The 18,565-nt window shown below is 35.4% G+C and overlaps 1 protein-coding gene and 1 pseudogene across 2 annotated transcripts in view; both read right to left on the bottom strand.

Annotated features, from left to right (window-relative positions):
* The window catches only part of LOC308384982 (class I histocompatibility antigen, F10 alpha chain-like), a 75,810-nt gene that overhangs the window by 18,816 nt on the left and 38,429 nt on the right, over positions 1-18,565 (bottom strand). The window lies entirely within an intron of this gene.
* Positions 7,020-16,898, bottom strand: LOC308384995 (class I histocompatibility antigen, F10 alpha chain-like; annotated as a pseudogene). The gene is made up of 7 exons (XR_013974715.1): positions 16,641-16,898; positions 10,129-10,407; positions 9,077-9,379; positions 8,496-8,591; positions 7,627-7,644; positions 7,387-7,455; positions 7,020-7,060 (listed from the first exon to the last, which is right to left on the bottom strand). The product of XR_013974715.1 is annotated as a class I histocompatibility antigen, F10 alpha chain-like (transcript).

Here is an 18,565-nt window from a genome sequence, read left to right as displayed (position 1 = left end):
CAATTAGAGAAAGACTGAACAAATATGGTATGTTTGGTTAGTTGTCAGGTGAAAGTCTCCTCCTCCTTTCTAAATTCCAGTGCAGATTAAGTTTTAAAGTTTCAACAGAAAATACCAAAGTGGAAATGTTTGGCCTTAATGCACAGCACCATGTTGAGGAACAAATAAATAAACACAGCATATCACTTGTCAACAGGGTGGTGGAGGAATGATGACGCAAGCTTGTTTTGCAGCCATGGGAACTAGACACGTTGCAGCACAGACAACTATATGTTCACAACCACATCATGTCCAATTACGAACCACAATCTAACTTCTTTAGACTGTAGAAAGAGGGAAAAACCATATAATTAAATCAGGTGATTTGAACATGGAACCTCACAGTCAACAGTGCTGAGCACTGTACCTCTGTGCGTTCAAACTGGAAAATCACACAAATTTAATAATTTGTTTGTCTTTTGTCTGTGATTGTAAATGTGAGTTACCAGAAAAAGCAATCCATTTAAAAATAATCCTGATGGACATTTTTGACAGATATGCTGCAAGAAAAATGCTTTGGGTGGCAAACAGTCTTGGCCTTTGCCTACAGCAAATTATTGAGCTGATGTACAGATGGTAGGTTACTGTTTTTGTGTTATTTGTTTTTCACAAAATTAAGTCAAATCTTTACATAGAGCTGTGATTTTAAGTCGTCATGGTCTTGAACGAGGGAATTTAAAATATATGGGCCTACTGTTCTACTGCATGTTTCACGTGGAATTCCAATAAAATTGATTCATGTTTGTGGCTGTAATGTGACAAAATGTGGGAAAGTTCAAATGGGCCGACTACTTTTGCAAGCCACTGTATATTAAAAGATTACAGCTATTTTACTCATACTTATATAAAAGTTATTCAAAATAATAATAGTTTGACTTTTCATTACACTGCAGACCAGCACCGACCAGGAACAAACCTGACAACAATCTGCTGGCAATGCTAAATTTGTACGATTGTACACAGACCAGTAAAATCTAAGAACAGCTTCAGCTGTTCTACAGGCAGTTATAGCATAAAGCTTGATTCATGCTTTCCTCATGGCATAGTCACATAAAGCTAACACTTCTTTTGAGAATATTTTCAAGCCAAACGCTGGACAGTCACATCAGCAGGTGGAGTTTTTCCTACTTACAGGAGGATCATTGCTGCTTGGATTATATCCTGCGTTGTTGCAGCATCTGCTCTTCATGTTTCTTGCTGGGGTTAATTTTTCTCATCTCACTTTTTCTCATCCTTGAATTATTTTGTGTTTTCTTCAACAATTTGAAAATATTGCTCGCAGGTGGTTTCTTAGCCATATGTCATACCCATGAAGTATTTTATATATTGTTTAGAATAAGTAGCAAGTATATTAAGGATGCAAGCTGATCAAACTAACATGGTCTAACTAACATGCATGGTCTCACCCTGGGGTGAATTTGCAGGGTGAACTGTCCTTGTAAATAATGTAAAGAACAATAGCTACTCTATTATACAATACAAAATTATACAAGAGACAGATACACAGTTCAAAGTTAGGAGGAAATTTCAATATTGTGTTAAATTCTTGAGTCGCCCTTATTCTTATTTCTTTATATTTTCTTTTCAAAGAGCCAGACTTTGTTTTAATTTTTAACTAGTCTTTATCAATAACTCTCCAGGCTTTTAGAAAGTCTTTCAAAGTGTTTCTTCTTATTCCCAAAGAGCTATAAGCTGAAAACTTACATCTCAGAATATCTTAGCATCATGTGCAGTGTGCCTAAAAAACTGTCTCTAGTTTATGGTCTATAGTCTCTGTGTAATATCTTCACAGAGAACAGAAAAATTAGCTTTGAACATCCTTCAAGAAGTCTGAAGAACTCTTCCTGAAGACCTCATAAAGGAAATGACAAGAAAGCTGCCCAGGAGTCTTTGTTAAAGACGATCATACCGAATCACTTTCAAGCTTGTTAGAATTATACAGACTCTCTTTTTGCCTCATATACTGAATTTATACTTTTGTTTGTATGTTTGTTCATTTTTCCATAAATCATTGCACCTATTCCTAAAAAAAGTATTTTTAAAAAAAAAATGACAGATAGCTCAAGACTTTTTCAGAGTTCTTTATATTTTGAGATGAAATGTGAGATTCATCATATCTGGTGTGATTTCTGTCAAATTGCTCATATTTTTAAGGACAAAGCCTGAACTAACATAGTATAACTACTTGTAAAGTGGATGAAGCATTCAACACAACAGAGAGTGAAAAAGGGCAGATCTGCAAAATGAATGTACATCAGCATCTGATCTAACCTGTTTTTAGCAGATAACTCCTCACATGTTCCAAATATTTTTGCCACTCCTGGGTGAAGTAGCTGCTCTAACAAAGCTTTGTTACTGTCACTCTTCGTTTTACTTTCAAAGGCCTGCTGTTCTTGAGTTATTAGTATTTGCATGTAGTGATATAGTCTTCTCTGTCATAGACTGACCATAACTGTTAAGTTCTTCACTCGCACCATCCTATTCACAACTGGTCTCTGTGGGACACAGACTGCAGTCAACAGAGTGAAATCCAGGACAGTCACATACAGTGGTATGCAAAAGTTTGGGTATCCCTGGTCACTTCCATGATTTTTCTTCAGAAATCTTTGGTTGTTTGGATCAGCAATTTCAGTTAAATATATCATACAGCAGACAAACATAATGATATTTGAGAAGTGAAATTAAGTTTTTAGGATTTACAGAAAGTGTGCAATAGTTACTTAAACAGAATTAGGCAGGTGCATAAATTTGGGCACCCTTATTGTTTTATTTATTTAAATACCTTTAGCACCGATTATTGGAACACATAGTTTGTTTGGTAAGCTTATTGACCCTTGACCTACATACACAGGTGAATCCAATCATGAGAGAGAGTATTTATGACTGCCCATTGCAAGTTTTTCTCCTCTTTGCATCTTCTCTGAAGAGTGGCAACATGGGAGCCTCAAAACAACTCAAATGACCTGAAAACAAAGATTGTTCAACATCATGGTTTAGGAGAAGTATACAAAAAGCTATCTCAGAGATTTCAGCTGTCAGTTTCCACTGTGAGGAACATAGTGAGGAAATGGGAGACCACAGGCACAGTTCTAGTTAAGGCCCGAAGTGACAGGTCAAGTAAAATCTTAGATAAGCAGAGGCAAAGGATGGTGAGAACAGTCAGGGTCAACCCACAGACCAGCTCCAAAGACCTGCAACCTCATCTTGCTGCAGATGGTGTCACTGTGCATCGTTCAACTATTAAGCGAGAGCAATGCAGGAGAAGACTTTTCTGTGCACATGCGACAACCAGAGTCGTTTGAGGTTTGCTAAAGCACATTTGGACAAGCCAGCTTCGTTTTGGAATAAGGTGCTGTGGACTGAGTTATTGAGTTATTTAGACATAACAAGAGGCGGTATGCATGGCGGAAACAGAACACAGCATCCCAAGAGAAACACTTGCTACCCACAGGTAGTGGTGTCGGTTCCATCATGCTGTGGGGCTGTGTGGCCAGTGCAGGTACTGGGAATCTTGTTAAAGTTGATGGTCGCATGGATTCCAGTCAGTATCAGCAGATTCTTGAGAACAATGTTCAAGAATCAGTCACAAAGCTGAAGTTTGGCCGGGGCTGAATATTTCAACAAGACAACGACCCTAAACACTGCTCAAAGTCTACTAAGGCATTCATGCAGAGGAACAAGGACAATGTTCTGGAACGGCCATCTCAGTCCCCAGACCTGAATATTATTGAAAATCTATGGTGTGACTTAAAGCGGGCTGTCCATGCTGGGAAACCATCAAACCTGACTGAACTGGAGATGTTTTGTAGAATCCAGACTCTCATTGGAAGCATTTAGAGGCTGTTATTTCTGCAAAAGGAGGATCTACCTAATATTGATGTAATATTTCTTTTGGGGTGCCCAAATTTATGCACCTGCCTAATTTAGTTTAAGTAACTATTGCACACTTTCTGTAAATCCTATAAACTTCTTTTCACTTCTCAAATATCATTATGTTTGTCTGCTGTATGATATATTTAACTGAAATTGCTGATCCAAAAAAATCAATGATTTATGAAGAAAATCATGGAAATTATCAGGGGTGCCCAAACTTTTGCATACCACTGTACTAACAGCTAATATCACATCTTTACCACAGATAAACTTAGACAGACAGCAAAATCAGGTATTTACATGTATTGTTTGTTTGATTTTTTATTAATCCCAGTTTAACTCCATCTGAGAAATACACTGGGATGAGATGGAGTGAAACCAAGAAGCGAGCTCTATATGTAGTACTAACGCAGACACAGATTTTGCTTTTTTTAAATAGTGACCTCAGGCTGAAAAATCCTATCCAATCAGAGCTGACCCGAGTGGTTTTACAGAGAGTTTTGTCAGTAAGCACTGACACATTATTACACTTCCTGACATTCTGGATGAAAAGTGTTTGAATTAAGTCGTGAGATGAGAAATGAGACCTCAGAATATAAAGTACTTTCTAATTTTGTACATTTTTACAGTTTCTTTTCCTTAAATATTAAAATATTGTTCCAGGCAAGGTCATCATCTTTGGATACTTCAACATTTAAGCATAATGTAGATTTATCTACAGAAATTTTTTCTTAAATAATTTTAAAAGGTTTCTTTCAGAGTACAAATAAATAAATTTGATTATAATAAATGTTTTAATTTCTAATATAGCTGCTTTTTTTAATGCAAAAGATTTTGTTAGCCAGAACAATTTAGAGTTTACAGAGATTAAAAATAACAGTAAAAAATTTTTCCAGTGCTTTAAGAATGATTTTTTTAAGGCTTTGGTGCAGCTCTCTGTGCTCAGGGTTGGGTTTTTTTTTGTCATTCAGCTTTTGGATTTAGTTTCTCCTGGACCGCAGCCTTAAACTCAGAAACACATACTAATCTAACCTGACAGTTTTACTAACATTAAACATAATACTACCATTTTGAAAGAAACACCTTTTAAATCTCACATTGGAGTTCAGAGCACATGGAAATTAGTTTTGCTTGTAGGATGAAGGAGCATTTAGCTCAAAATATAAATAACTTCGCAGCACTTATTGTCCTCTCATGTTTTGAATGTGCAAAGTCTGTTTCTGAATGAATTATATATGTGATATATATGTAAAGCATAAATATATATAAATGTAAACTTCACAGGACTAAATCTGAATCATTAAATTGTTATCAGTTTGATTTTTGTTTACAATCATATTTATTCATACTGTGGATCTACTGGCTTGAAGGGTTCAGTGTAGATTTTCTGCTAAACTATCAGCAACTAAAATAATCTGAGACATGTAGCTGAGAGCATCTCAAGCCTTACACTGTTAAAACACCAAACAGTGGCTATAGATATAACACCATTTGGTTTTAAGAAGCCTTGATTATTAATGTTTAGCAAACATTATTTCAAAATCTCTGCACTAACAGTTCTTTTAAACTCCGTCAAGCTGGCTGGCGGTCATGTGTCAGTTCAAACAAAATGGCACGAGACTGGAATTAAATTTTGCCATCAACTGGTAGTCTTTATTAAATAAAGTATGAGTTTACGTGCCAACACACGCCAAAGAACCCAACCCCCCTAAAAGCAGCTGGCTTCCTTTTATACTCTACCTGATTCAGGCGACCATTCTGGAATAGCACAAGTCTATAAAGTGTGAAGGTTGATTCTGTTCATCTGGACGTAGTTTTCAGTGGGAGAAACATTTCGTCACTCATCCAGGTGACTTCTTCAGTCTCAGCTGACTGCAGGTTTCCCCAATCTTATAAACAGTGCATTTGCACAATAGCTGAAACCAGCCCACTGAAGGAACAATGGGCTGTGAGGTCAGTTCCTTCATCATATGCAAATTGTCAAGTCTAGTGTTGGTAAACCAAATGAAAAAAATAAACGTCCACAAAAGCAAACATCGAACCACAATACAACACACACACAATACTTTTGTCACAAGGACACTTAATGGACTTGGAGCTGGCATCATTACACCTAAGCTTACTGAGCTACTATCACGAGTTAAATTGTAGCTAATCCATTAATATTTGGGCTGGATTCATGAAACTTTAGCCAAGTGTACATTTTATTTTTAAACAGTCACAGAAATTTGGATTATTTGGGACTTTATTGAAAAGCAAAAGTACAAAAAGGAGAGAAAGAGCAATGCAGTTTTACTGATATATAAACAGAAACAAACCCACCAATGTGTTAAAAACATAACCCACACAAACCTCCAGAATCTCAACATGAACTAAACTCTAAAATTAAAAACACTCAAAACATATCTTAAATCAAACAACAGAGAATAAACATAATTTTCATTAAGAAATAAATCAGATATAAAGTAAAATCTTTTAAGGTCTCCTGGAATTCAACACAAGTTTGTCTTTTAAATCAAATTTTAAGTAAACGTACAAGATTTAGAAATATATTATTATGATTCCTTTATCACTGAGAGTGAGGGAATCTCAGCATTCATGAGTGATTCAATAATTTACAAGAAAACCAGAAACACTAAACTAATATATGTTTGAGTGAAGATGAACATACAAAGGTTTAATTATGACTATTGAGACTGCTGTGATGCTTCCATTGTTTCATATTGTTTTCATTGTGTTTTACGTCTCTCCAGGTGGTCACATCTTTGTTAGATCTTTTTTTTTAAAATTGCCTTTTTTTTTAACTGAAAACAAAAAATGGTAAATGGCCTGTGTTTGTGTAGCGCTTTACACATTCAGTCATCCACCCATTCACACACACATTCACACACTGGTGATGGCTACATTGTAGCCACAGCCACCCAACAACATATTCAGAATAATTTAATGCCAGCATTATGATGTATATGTTAAACATTTGCCAACTCATTTTCAAACTCCTTTCCATTAAATCTGGACTAATAAGCATCTGCAACTATATTTTAGATTTTAGATCTTTTTAACAGATTTTATGATGTGAACAATCAACGAATTCAATGAATTCCAGTTTATGGAGAAGAACGAGCTGACACGTCTTCTCTCAGGTTCTCTGTAGAGATAAAAAAGAAATAAAATAAATGTTAGGATTAATCAAATCCACAAATAACATATTTACAGTTTCATTAAGATCTAAAATTCTGATTCAATCGAGTATTTACTTCATATGTTTCTGAAGGGAATTAACACATTTGTTTTAATTTTGTTAAATCATTTCATGAAACGTTATTTTGAAAGCATCTTTCTCTTCATATGATTTAGTTATACTAAAGCACTTTTTTTGGATATATTTAAACAGGAGATTTTACTACAGCCACTATTTTACATAAGTTTTAAAAAGAAATCTAAAACATGAGACACAAATATGAAGTAACTCACTGTGTGCAGAGCTGTTTGTGGTTTAGGCTTGAGGAAGCATTTGCTCCTTGACTTCACGGTTCTCTACAGCTGTAGGTCAGAAACACAATGTTAGTCCACATCCTGCTCTCATCTGTCACTTTTACAACAATCGAACACAACAGGAAACAGCCCTGAAAGACTGCTTAGATTAAAGTACAGAAACCCTTTTTAATTTAGTGTAGACAAGAGATTAGAGAAAAGGGACAAAGTTTAACTTACGAGATGGTGGACGTTTGTCTGAAATAAAAAGGAAAAAATACATCATTTTAATAATTTGTTATAAATGTTAACACAATTTTTTTCATGTATTGTACAAGGCATCAAACATAATTTCATATTTTCATTTTGTAATCTGGACAAAAGCATTAATTTAATGTGTAAAATTAAAAACATAGACACTGGGCTTACTCACTAATGTGTTTATAGATATATTCTGACTTTTCCCACAACATGTGCTCATGTTAAATTTATAAGTAAAGCGACTGAAGGTAGAGAACGTACACATTTCTAATGCAGGTAAAGGTGTACCTTAGGATGTGTTTGTTTGGCAGAGTTGATGGTTAAGAAAAGAGAAACAATGTTTGGGTTTCAATAACTGAGTTGGTGGTTATTTTGTTCATAGACAACCAAACTGTAGCTCAGGTGTAAAAAACAAAATAAAAACAAAAAACAGAAAAACCACAAAGACAGAAAGAAAAATGATGCAGAAAAATTAAATAACAGACAAGAAGAAAAAGTGAAGTAACTGGACAAAAATCTACAAGTGCAGAGAAATGAAGGGGCAAGTTATGAAACACAACAAGCATGATTAATGAATATTGTTGTAATATATTGAGGATTTAAAAGAGTCTGAGCATCCTGCTGGCAGAGAAAGTGTTAAAATACTTAAATATTAATCTGAAGACTCAGCTTACACTGCTTTTGGTTGTTACCTGTTTAATCCTGTGTGCATTGTTTGTTTTCTTTTGAAAACTGTTAATAATGACTTCAATTAAGTCATATTACTCTTACTATCATTATTATTGTTTGCACTATGTCATCATTGTTGTTGCATTATACAAGAAAAATCCAGGAAGTTTGTTTCTCACCTGTCCTCTTTTTGTAAATAATGAATGCGATCACAGCGATGGCAGCAAGAACGACCACAGCAACAACAACAGTGATGATCAGGGAGAAGGAATTTCCTGTGGATCACAGAACAAACAAAAGGTGAGAACAAAAAGTTTCCAATCAGATAACAATCATGTACAAGAGCTTCGTTTATGGTCACTAAATATTTGTCTCACTAATGTTTGTTTTCATTCCAACAATAAAAGTTCTGCCATTAAATTAAATTTCAATACATTGCCAAAAAATTTGAACATATGTTTCAAAATATACATTTTCCCCAATTTACTATTTAATCTTCTAAAACTGTCCATTAGTCAGATAATCAGCGGCCACACATGAACATGTTTTATATTCATCAATGTTCAGCAAGGAAAAAATGTGGTGGAAAAACACAACTTGGTCTAAACTGATTTAGGTCTTAAAATTATTCTGACAGAAGCTGACAGAAAGAATATCAAAGCAAACAAACTTTCTCATCCAACATGAACCACAGGCTATTGCAGTAATTCAAGTGTGTTTCCCATGTTTATCACTCATCTGATCCTGATTCCAGACTCACTTTCATTGGTCCTGATCTCTGATTTGTCCAGTCTGGTGGCGATGTCCTCGTTCACACCAGAGAGCTGAAACACACATCTGTATCTGTGCCAGTCTTCAGGTGTGACTGATGATACATCCAGGTCAACACTCATCTGGAAGGTCCCGTCATTGTTGGTGAGAATCTCTCCTTTGTTCACACCCTCATGAAACTCCACTCCATCTTTTTTCCAGACCATCTCGGCTCTGTTAGGATAGAAACCTGTAGCGTGGCAGCTGACTGGAGAGGAGGAAGACTTCTGGAGGAGAGACAGTGAGGGACGAACTGGAGAGATATTAAAATTATCATAAGGAGTGAGAAGGATTAGAAATGAGTATATCAGAGCTAAAACTGTGGAAGATGATCTGCTATGACGACCAGGAGCAACTTTAAAAGATTATTATTATTATTATTATTAAAACCATACCAATGTCTTTTGATGTGATGTAGTTTATTAAATTAAATTAAATTTAAAAAATGTATCAAAATGCCACGCGAAGTGCAATTATATTAACCCTTTCACACATAGTGGTCACTACAGTGGACAACTATTCAAAGGCTGTTTTCTTGTATTTGTGTCAGTGTTGATGGTAAACTTGCACATAAACCACTACATTGGACACTGATGTGTCACTCCATAGGCAGGGTTACAGTTGTTATAATTGTTACATATATTGTTATACTGTTATAAAATATTTTTAAAATATATTTTAAAATATATTTTTGTTATGTTATAGTTTTTACACAGTGTATATTAATTATTCATTTGTCAAATTCATAAGTCAAAATGTTTGTTGTACAACTAAGTGGACATGTAAAAATACTCTTTGAAAATGAAAAGTATATGTTTAAAAAAATGAAGTTCAAAAATCTTTTTTTCATGCCTTAAGATGAATAAAAATACTCAAGAAAAAAAAGCCCTGATTGAGGTTTTCATAATTCATGCATATAAAGGTTAATTTAATATCATATTAAGTAATAAACTGAGACATATAACTTTTGGTTAACAATCTAATTCTGGTCATAGATTTTACCTGTTTTCATCAGAGAGCTCCTCCCATAGTTCACATACTTCTTCAGCCACTCAGGACAAATCTGGGTGAGGTAATTCTTATACTGTGTGATCGTAGCTTTGTTACTGTCCCACTTCGTCTTTGTCATGACAGCCTGTTGTTTTGGAGCGACCCACGTCTCTGTCTTCAGGTCAAAGCTTATGAAGTCCTCTCCATCATAGCCGTCTTGGCGATATCCATTCACTTCACCTGTTTCTTCATCCCATTCACAGCCGTACATCCGCTGGACAATGTGAACACCTGACAGAAACACAGAGACAAAGACTGCAGTGAACCAGAGAGAGGCTGCACTAAAGTCTTACACTGACACAGAGACGTGATCAACATATAGAGGATCTACATTTATGGCTGCTTTTGTCTCATTGGAAGATTTTTAAAACAAATCATCATTAACAATGTAGATTTTACAGAAAGACACTGGGAAAAAACAGAATTAATTTTCTCCCGTTAGCACATCTACGTCCTGCCTGCAGAGATATCACTGCACAGGTTATCTATGCTGCTGTAGGTGGAGCAACTTCCTGTGAGCTGCAGGATCAGACAAACACACTAAGCTGGATCCTCAGCAGCCGACACAGATCCTGATTCTAGATTTACTTTCCATCCTCTGAAACTCTGCAGCCGTCATCAGCCTGTGAGAAACTAAGCACCAGACTGTCCTGAGGTTTTTCTAGAGGTGTCTGTTTAATATGATCATGTGACATTAATCTAATCTGGAGTTCTACTTACAGTATTTCAGGCTCCAGCAAATGCTTCATGTCATCATTGATGACTATGCAAGAAATAATTTTTGATAAATCAGTTAAGTTCTCTGGTAGCATGGTGGCACAGTGGTTAGCACTGTTGCCGCACAGCAAGAAGGTCCTGAGTTCAATTCCACCATCAGGCCGGGATCTTTCTGTGTGGAGTTTGCATGTTCTCCCCGTGTTTGCGTGGGTTCCCTCCGTGTGCTCCGGCTTCCTCCCAGTGTCCAAAGACATGCAGCTTGTGGTGATAGGTTAATTGGATAATCCAAATTGCCACTAGGTGTGAATGGTTGTCTGTCCCTGTGTGTTGTCCCTGCGACGGACTAGCGACCTCGCCTCTCGCCCTATGACAGCTGGGATAGGCTCCAGCGCCCCCCACGACCCTGAAAAGGATAAGTGGAAGCGAATGGATGGACAGTTAATTTCTTGTGCTGTGACCTGACAAAAAGGTGAAAAAGGTTCCCCTAAGATTTTACAACCATGTTGTCATTTTTATTACATTTACTAAGAGCAGAGGACTGAAACAATAACTCAGACCTTGAATTCGACTCCATGCTGGGACACTTTGGTGTTTTTCAGCACTGTGACCAGATCAGATTTTGCACTAAAAATATTAAAACATTCATGTTAATGATATTATTGGATGTGTAGCACAAAGATCTGTGAGCGTCTTTGAGTAGGAACCTGAGCGCCGCTGATGCTGTGATGAGAGCCGACAGTCTACAGGTGAGAGCGACACGAGGAGTCATTCCTGCTTTTAGAAAATCGCTGCTCTCAAAGCCACGAGAAAAGCCTCGGTGCATCATCACAGGTATTTTCTTTATATGAACATGTGGAGTTACACACCATCTAAGTTCAAATTCCACACTTTTCCAGCCCGTTTGGTTAATAAATTATATTAAAATTGCTAATCAATAAATCAGGACGCTGTGAATGTCCATGAAAATCTCGCAAAAACACCTCCTTATAGGCGGCAACAAAGTGAATGTGGGATGAGCTGGTGTTGTCTGCACTCCTTTGATTGGAGTGTAGATTAAGTGGAGGAGAAACATGGGGAGGCCCTGCATGAGTCAAGAAAACGCTCACAGCTGTCACTGAGAGAGGTGGGCGGGTCGATCCAAATATCGATAGTATTGGTACCAACACTGGTATTGGTTACGGATCAATACTAGCATGACTGGATTGATTCTTTGCTTTTATCCTTCAAGTTCAGTATGTAGCCGCTGAACTGTGTTAATTATTTCTGTAGTGGGGATTCCCTTTGTCCAACCAAACATCCTACAGCTTAAAATTCACAAGCCACTGCTGCACTGTGGTAATGTTTTGTATGCAGGCAAAAGAAGTCCAACTATCAAACTCGAAAGTTGCATTTTATTGTTTATTTTTCCAGTTTGGAAAACAATAACAAAGATCCATCTTTTTTCCTCCCCGCTGCTTCTCCTGCTCTGGTAAAAAACCATAGGCCCACCCCAGTGCATTCTGGTCCTATACCAGTCCCTTTATTTATATATAAAAAAAAAAGACCTTACAGTTCTTCCTGGCTGACTTAGCAAGATAAACAACAAAACAAAACAAAACAAAGCAAATATTAACCTACAAATAAACTTGTAAATAACCCAAAAATATAAACAAACCAACAACAAACACCAACAAATTTCAGAATAACAAAAATAAAGAATAAATAGCTCCAACAATTTCTTTGGAAGAATAAACCTCAAACATGCACTATGAAAAATGTCCAAACCTTTTTGTGTGCTTTAGAGACAGAATTTACATCACAGGTCTCCAAAAAACTGAGTTTCAAAAAGCATGAAAAGCTGAAAAGTGTGTTTTGTTGTGTCAACTAATTATTGTGGAAAGTAACAATCACAGTGATATAGTGGTCATGGCTCACTACTCTCCCCCAATTAGCTGCCTGAATAACTTGAAATTATTGGAGCTGATATCGACAATACTGCGCCTGTTGAAAGTGTGAATGTTGAATGTTTTTGTTGAAATGTCCAGGCAAGTATACACATGTTAAATGACCAGATATACGTGTTCAAATAGCGTCAATTAACTCACAACTATATGACAATTCTTCATAACTAAACAATAAGAACAAGTAGTCTGATGTCCTGTGATCATTATGAAGCTATAATTTGAAATACAATAACACGTTAAGTTTTTGTACAAAGTATCGGTGTCGGATCAGTATTGTTGATACCACCCTGAATATTACATCACTAGTCACTGAGCGCCGGAAAAAGCAGCTCAGTGATCCGCCCAGTACGCTGTTATTTTCCGCCGCTCTTAAATGTTGCGTAGATGAGTGACCAAAGCTGTGTTTAATGACCAAAACAACCCGTGGGTTTTTTCACCGCTCATAGGGAGGCTTTCTGGAAGGATTCTTGCTGAATTTTACGGCGTCCTGATTTAACGACACCACCTTAATAATCAACCTTCAGCCAGTTTATGGGAAAAGTGAGACATTTTAACACTTTACTTTCCTTGATTATATTTTCAGGTTGTTGTTTATTAGTAAAAAAAAAAAAAACCCATTAAATTTTAAATCTGGGACCAAAAATATTAAACATCGACTGAAACTCATATTTACGGTCTTATTTTTAAATAGGACAAAAATCAGTGTAAAATTTAGAGAAACTGTTAACTGTTAAACGTCTGTCTGTTAGTTTGTGTTTCTTATTTTTGGTCTATCTACTTCTCACCAAACTGTTGTCCTATTGAAGTAAAACTAAAAGTTAAATATTTATTTATTTTCCACAGAGTAGCTTTAAGTTTGTCACCGATTTATTTATGGAACCTCTGCTAATGAAAGATAATCCTGAAAACATTTCCTCATGAAAACGGGCTGAATGTTTTATTTTCATGCATTTAGTTAAATTCATTCATAAAGAGGCCGTGGACAGTGAACGGGTCATTCAGCTGTCTCTACTTTCAGCCAGAGGCGGAGGCAGACATATGATACACCCGGGGCTTAGCCCTAAAGGGTAGTATGCATGTGGGATTGGGGGGGGAGGGGGGGGGGGTGTTTAGAAATGACTGAAAGATTAATAGGCTCTGTTTTGAGTTTTGTTCGAAAAAGAATGACTTCATATTGGGAAAAATATATATCACATATGCAGGACACCTTAAACTAGTTTTTTAATTAAGCAGCAAGGCAGAACAAGGTCATCATAGACCTGCACTACACTTATTTTTTTAATTCTACCAAAGTACACTATGTAGATTAAGAAAAGTTTATATAATTGTTTAGCCTTGTTGTGCAAACAAGCCTGCATAACTTAATAAATATAGAATTTGAAAAATAACAAACCTAAAAAGAAACACTAGGTACGAGATACATGAAGACCTATGATACGGTGATACTTTTGGTAAACAACCATTTGACTGACATGTGTGTCTCACCTGCTCTTGTTCATCTCTGTTCTGTCCTCATTCTCCCTCTCTGTTCCTCTCTCTCCCTCTCTCTCCCTCTCTGTTCCTCTCTCTCCCTCTTTGTGCTGACAATCATCAAATATACAGTTGAAACCAGATATTTACAAACTCTTCAGATAAAAACACAACACTTTTATAATTGTAACATCAAATCAGACTAAATGTTTATTTTTTTAGATTGATAAATATAAAAAACATATTTGTTAACTTTAAGAGTAAAGAGAGAAACTATCTGTATTTCTTAATTGTAAATGGCACCAAATTGTATTCAAAATTGAGCCACACTTATGGAGCTCCACAGTTCTTTTTCTTGTGTTTTGGTTGACATCTCTTGATGTTCCCATGTCAAAGAAACAGGCTTTGTGTTTTGCCTTATATGCATCCACAGCTGTGCCACCAATTCACTCACATGGACTCTACTAACCAATCAGAAGCTTCTTCAGCTCAGAATAGAATCTTTGGAGTTTTCTTATTAATTAACAATAAACTTAGTGTATATGTGCTCCTAAATTTGATGAAAGTGATAAAAAAAAATAGACAGCTCCCTCTTTTTATTCTGACATTTAACTAATTCAAAAGATATTTCAATATTTATTTATCCAAAACAAAACAAGTTTACTCTAAATTGATGTTGTACAGTAAAAAAATGTTCTTGTGTTTTCCCTAAAGTGTGTGTAAATATCTGGTTTAAACTGTGAATATACTGCTGTGTATTGAAGTTCCTCTTGTTTTGCATAGAAATATACTGAACAGCATACAAAGCATAATAAATAAAATAACATCTACCAGAGTTTTTTCTTTGAAAGAAGCCCCTTATGTCCATTCTTGTATATCAGTGCATTACTGAAACCGATTTATTTAGCCGTGGAGGGAAACAACTGAAAATATGAAATAAACACAGACTCTCTAAAGAAACAGCATTGTTGTTGTTCGGCTTTTCATTTCGCCATTTGTTGATTCACTTGAAGAGCGAGTAACGTAATATGGGTCAAGTGATCAGTTTGATATCAATCTTTCGTGATACACCGTCATATTTACATTATTTGTACAGTACAAATGATTTGCTTTGGTACCTGGTCGAACTTCAGTTCTCCTCTGTCTGCCTGGCTCCGTTTCTCCAACAACGCACTCGCAGGCAGCAGCTCCTCCCGCCCCCTCGCTCAGTCCTTAGTGTCTGAGCTCGGATCATACCAATATTAGGGGGGATTTACGCACAGTCGTAAATTCCCACAGTATACACTATGTGCTTCGAATATTGTGTGTAGTTTTTGTTTTATACAGTTGTCAGCCAGGCATCTAACTATGAAAAAATTACACTCCAAAAGACCCCGGGCTTCTGACAAAACAACCCGGGCTTAAGCCCAGTAAGCCACCCCCGCTCCGCCACTGCTTTCAGCCTGTTACAAAGTCAACCCTATTTGATTCTACTTTTTGTATTAAATATAACATTATTATTATTATTATTATTATTATTATTATTATTATTATTATTATTATTATTATTATTATGTGTTTAATGGAATCTGGAAAAACTGTTGTCATAACTGTGACATCACAGCACATTTAACATCTCAGCTAGATGATAAATTATTTCATCCTAAGATGCTGTTGATGGTGTCTGACATATTTTCTTTTTCTATAATTTATTACAACGTGATTATTTGTGAGGGACGTCTGAAGGGAGACACGGAGCGACTTCCTGTGAGCTGCAGGAACAGACAAACACACTAAGATGGATCCTGAGCAGCAGACTCAGATCCTGATCCTGGGTTTAAGTTTCCATCCTCTGAAACTCTGCAGCCTCCTATTGTTCTAAAAAAAATCGTATAACTGCGGGAAAACTACACACCAGACTATGTTGAGGTCTTTCTAGAAGCTTCCACTGAAGGAGAGTTTCAGTCCAGGATTGTTTTTATTAAAAGTCAAATATTAGTTCACAATAATTGTAAAACAAATACATCTCAGACTGATTATTTAGATCCAGCTGATTTTCTGGAGATTAATTTCTGAATAATCGATTATTAAGAAATTGCAGCAAAAACAACCATCAAGGTTTCAGAGGCAAAAAATCCTAAATATAAACCGAAAACTTCAAATATCATGAATTTATCTTTATTATTTGATTATTGTACTGTAGTTCTACATTCATTATGAATTATTATGTTAATAATTTTAATATGTAATCTGAATGAAACATTTAATATGTGTGCAAACCTGTTTACTACTGTAAACAAAACACACTGAAAACATTAACAGCAAATATCAGTAAAAAATTAAACATGAACAAACCTCCAGTTTGGTTGAAGCGCTGCTTTGCAGTGTCAATGTTGGCTTTGAAAGACTGCTGGGAACCCCAACAGTTTGCAGTCTCTCTCTCCCAGTACTGCTGATCTGTGTTCTTGGCAATCCAGTCCTGTTTGGGCTCAGCTTTCTCCGTGTTGCTGTCATAATAATCAATCTGAACATCATCAACCATCCCAACAACCACAAACTCTGGGAAGTTTGGGACTTGAGAGGATCCAGTAAGGAAATACTTCAGCGAGTGGGTCACTGTAAGAAACAGTTAATGTTGTGAGATCTCAGGAACACAGACTTATAAATTCTTTTATTTTTTAAATAACACAATAAGAAAAACTACAGCACATTAAGGACATCCTGTAATAATCCTGCTGTCCCTTCAATAAACACAAAATAGATTTATGAATAGATATTCAGTGGTTAATGTCATTTTTCTGATCCTCTTTTCTTCAAAACTTCAAATTCTAGTTTGAACCTGATTATTCACAGAAAGTTTTAAAACTGTTGTTTATCCTTCAGTTTGGTTTAATTCAGTTTTCATGATTGATGGTTTGAACTCATTATAGGTTTTAATTTAACTATATTTTTATTTTGTTTTCATTGTTAAACAAAATACATATTATTTTTAATCTGTGACCTCTGAAGTGAGTTGTTCTCTTTTGCATTTCAGTTTTTGATATTTCAAATTATATGAATTGATTGAAGCATATCGATGCTTCTTCTTTGTTTATATTATTTTTATAGATTTTTTTAAGCTTAAAATTGTTACAGAAAGTTTTACTTCCAATATCTTTGATCGATAATATTATCAATAAAACCAACGCTAATGTTAGGTAACTATTATTTGGGGAATATTATCTTAGCAATTGTTATTTTATGGTTTATTCTGTAATCAGGTTTTCAGTTGAGTTTTCAGTTATCAAAAGTCAACAATGTTTGTTAGTTTAAAATGCTTCTCATTAGCGCTCCCTGCTGGAGATTGTTTATAAATTGCAAAACTTTTCTGGTATTTCTCACCTGCAGCTTCTTATTGATCATTCAGCAGTGATACAAAAAATTAGCTCATGATGGTATGTGTAGTGTATTGGCACTTTACATACATAAACTATCTGAAATTATTAAGTAATAATGATTTAATTTGCATCTCAATTCAGTTCAATTGAATTCTATTTTATTTTATTTATACACCTCACAACAAAAGTCACCTCATTGCGCTGTTAATTAAGCAATAACGCCAGAAAAACAGTGAACTTCATATCCGGGTGTAACTACTCGTTAGTTACGATATGTGTGCGCATGTCAAACAGAAAATATTCACAAACATAAAACTGGTGAATAATACTGAAGACAATACAAAGCAGGAGTCTTTTAACTTTTAATAGACTACATCAAATGACATGTGGCTCTTCATATACTGAACAAATAATTTTTAAATAATAATAAAATAAAAATAAAGATACTTAAATGAACTTTAGTTAACTTTAATAAGCAGCTGTTGTGTGAAAATGTTTTAAACCCTCATGAAAATTAAAATGGTACTTAGTTTTTAAAATAAACGTTTTAATTATTGTTACCAGATTATCATCAGACCTCCTCACTGATGTTTTATTTGTTGGACTGTTTGGAGAGACAGCAGAGTCACAACGCTTAAAAATGCGTCACGAACGGTTTAAACCCGGAAATCATCAAATAGTTTGGGACATAAGTCGCCTTGTTTTAATCTTTGCCTTCATCTAAACTTTAATGTTTATTATTAGGTATTGAAGAGATAAACAGACGATTTAATTACCTGTATAATATAATCGATTGTTTCTAAACACTGACATTATCTACACTGTAAAAAAAAAAAAAAGTAATATAAAAGTATCTTACTGTATATTTTACAGTTTTGTACTGTTTTTCTGGAATATCATTAA

This window comes from Rhamphochromis sp. 'chilingali', assembly GCF_963969265.1.
Source record: "Rhamphochromis sp. 'chilingali' genome assembly, chromosome: 17".
In the NCBI taxonomy this organism is placed as follows: Eukaryota; Metazoa; Chordata; class Actinopteri; order Cichliformes; family Cichlidae; genus Rhamphochromis; species Rhamphochromis sp. 'chilingali'.
Note: the sequence above shows the minus strand (reverse complement) of the source record. Positions and strands in the feature narration are given on the sequence as shown.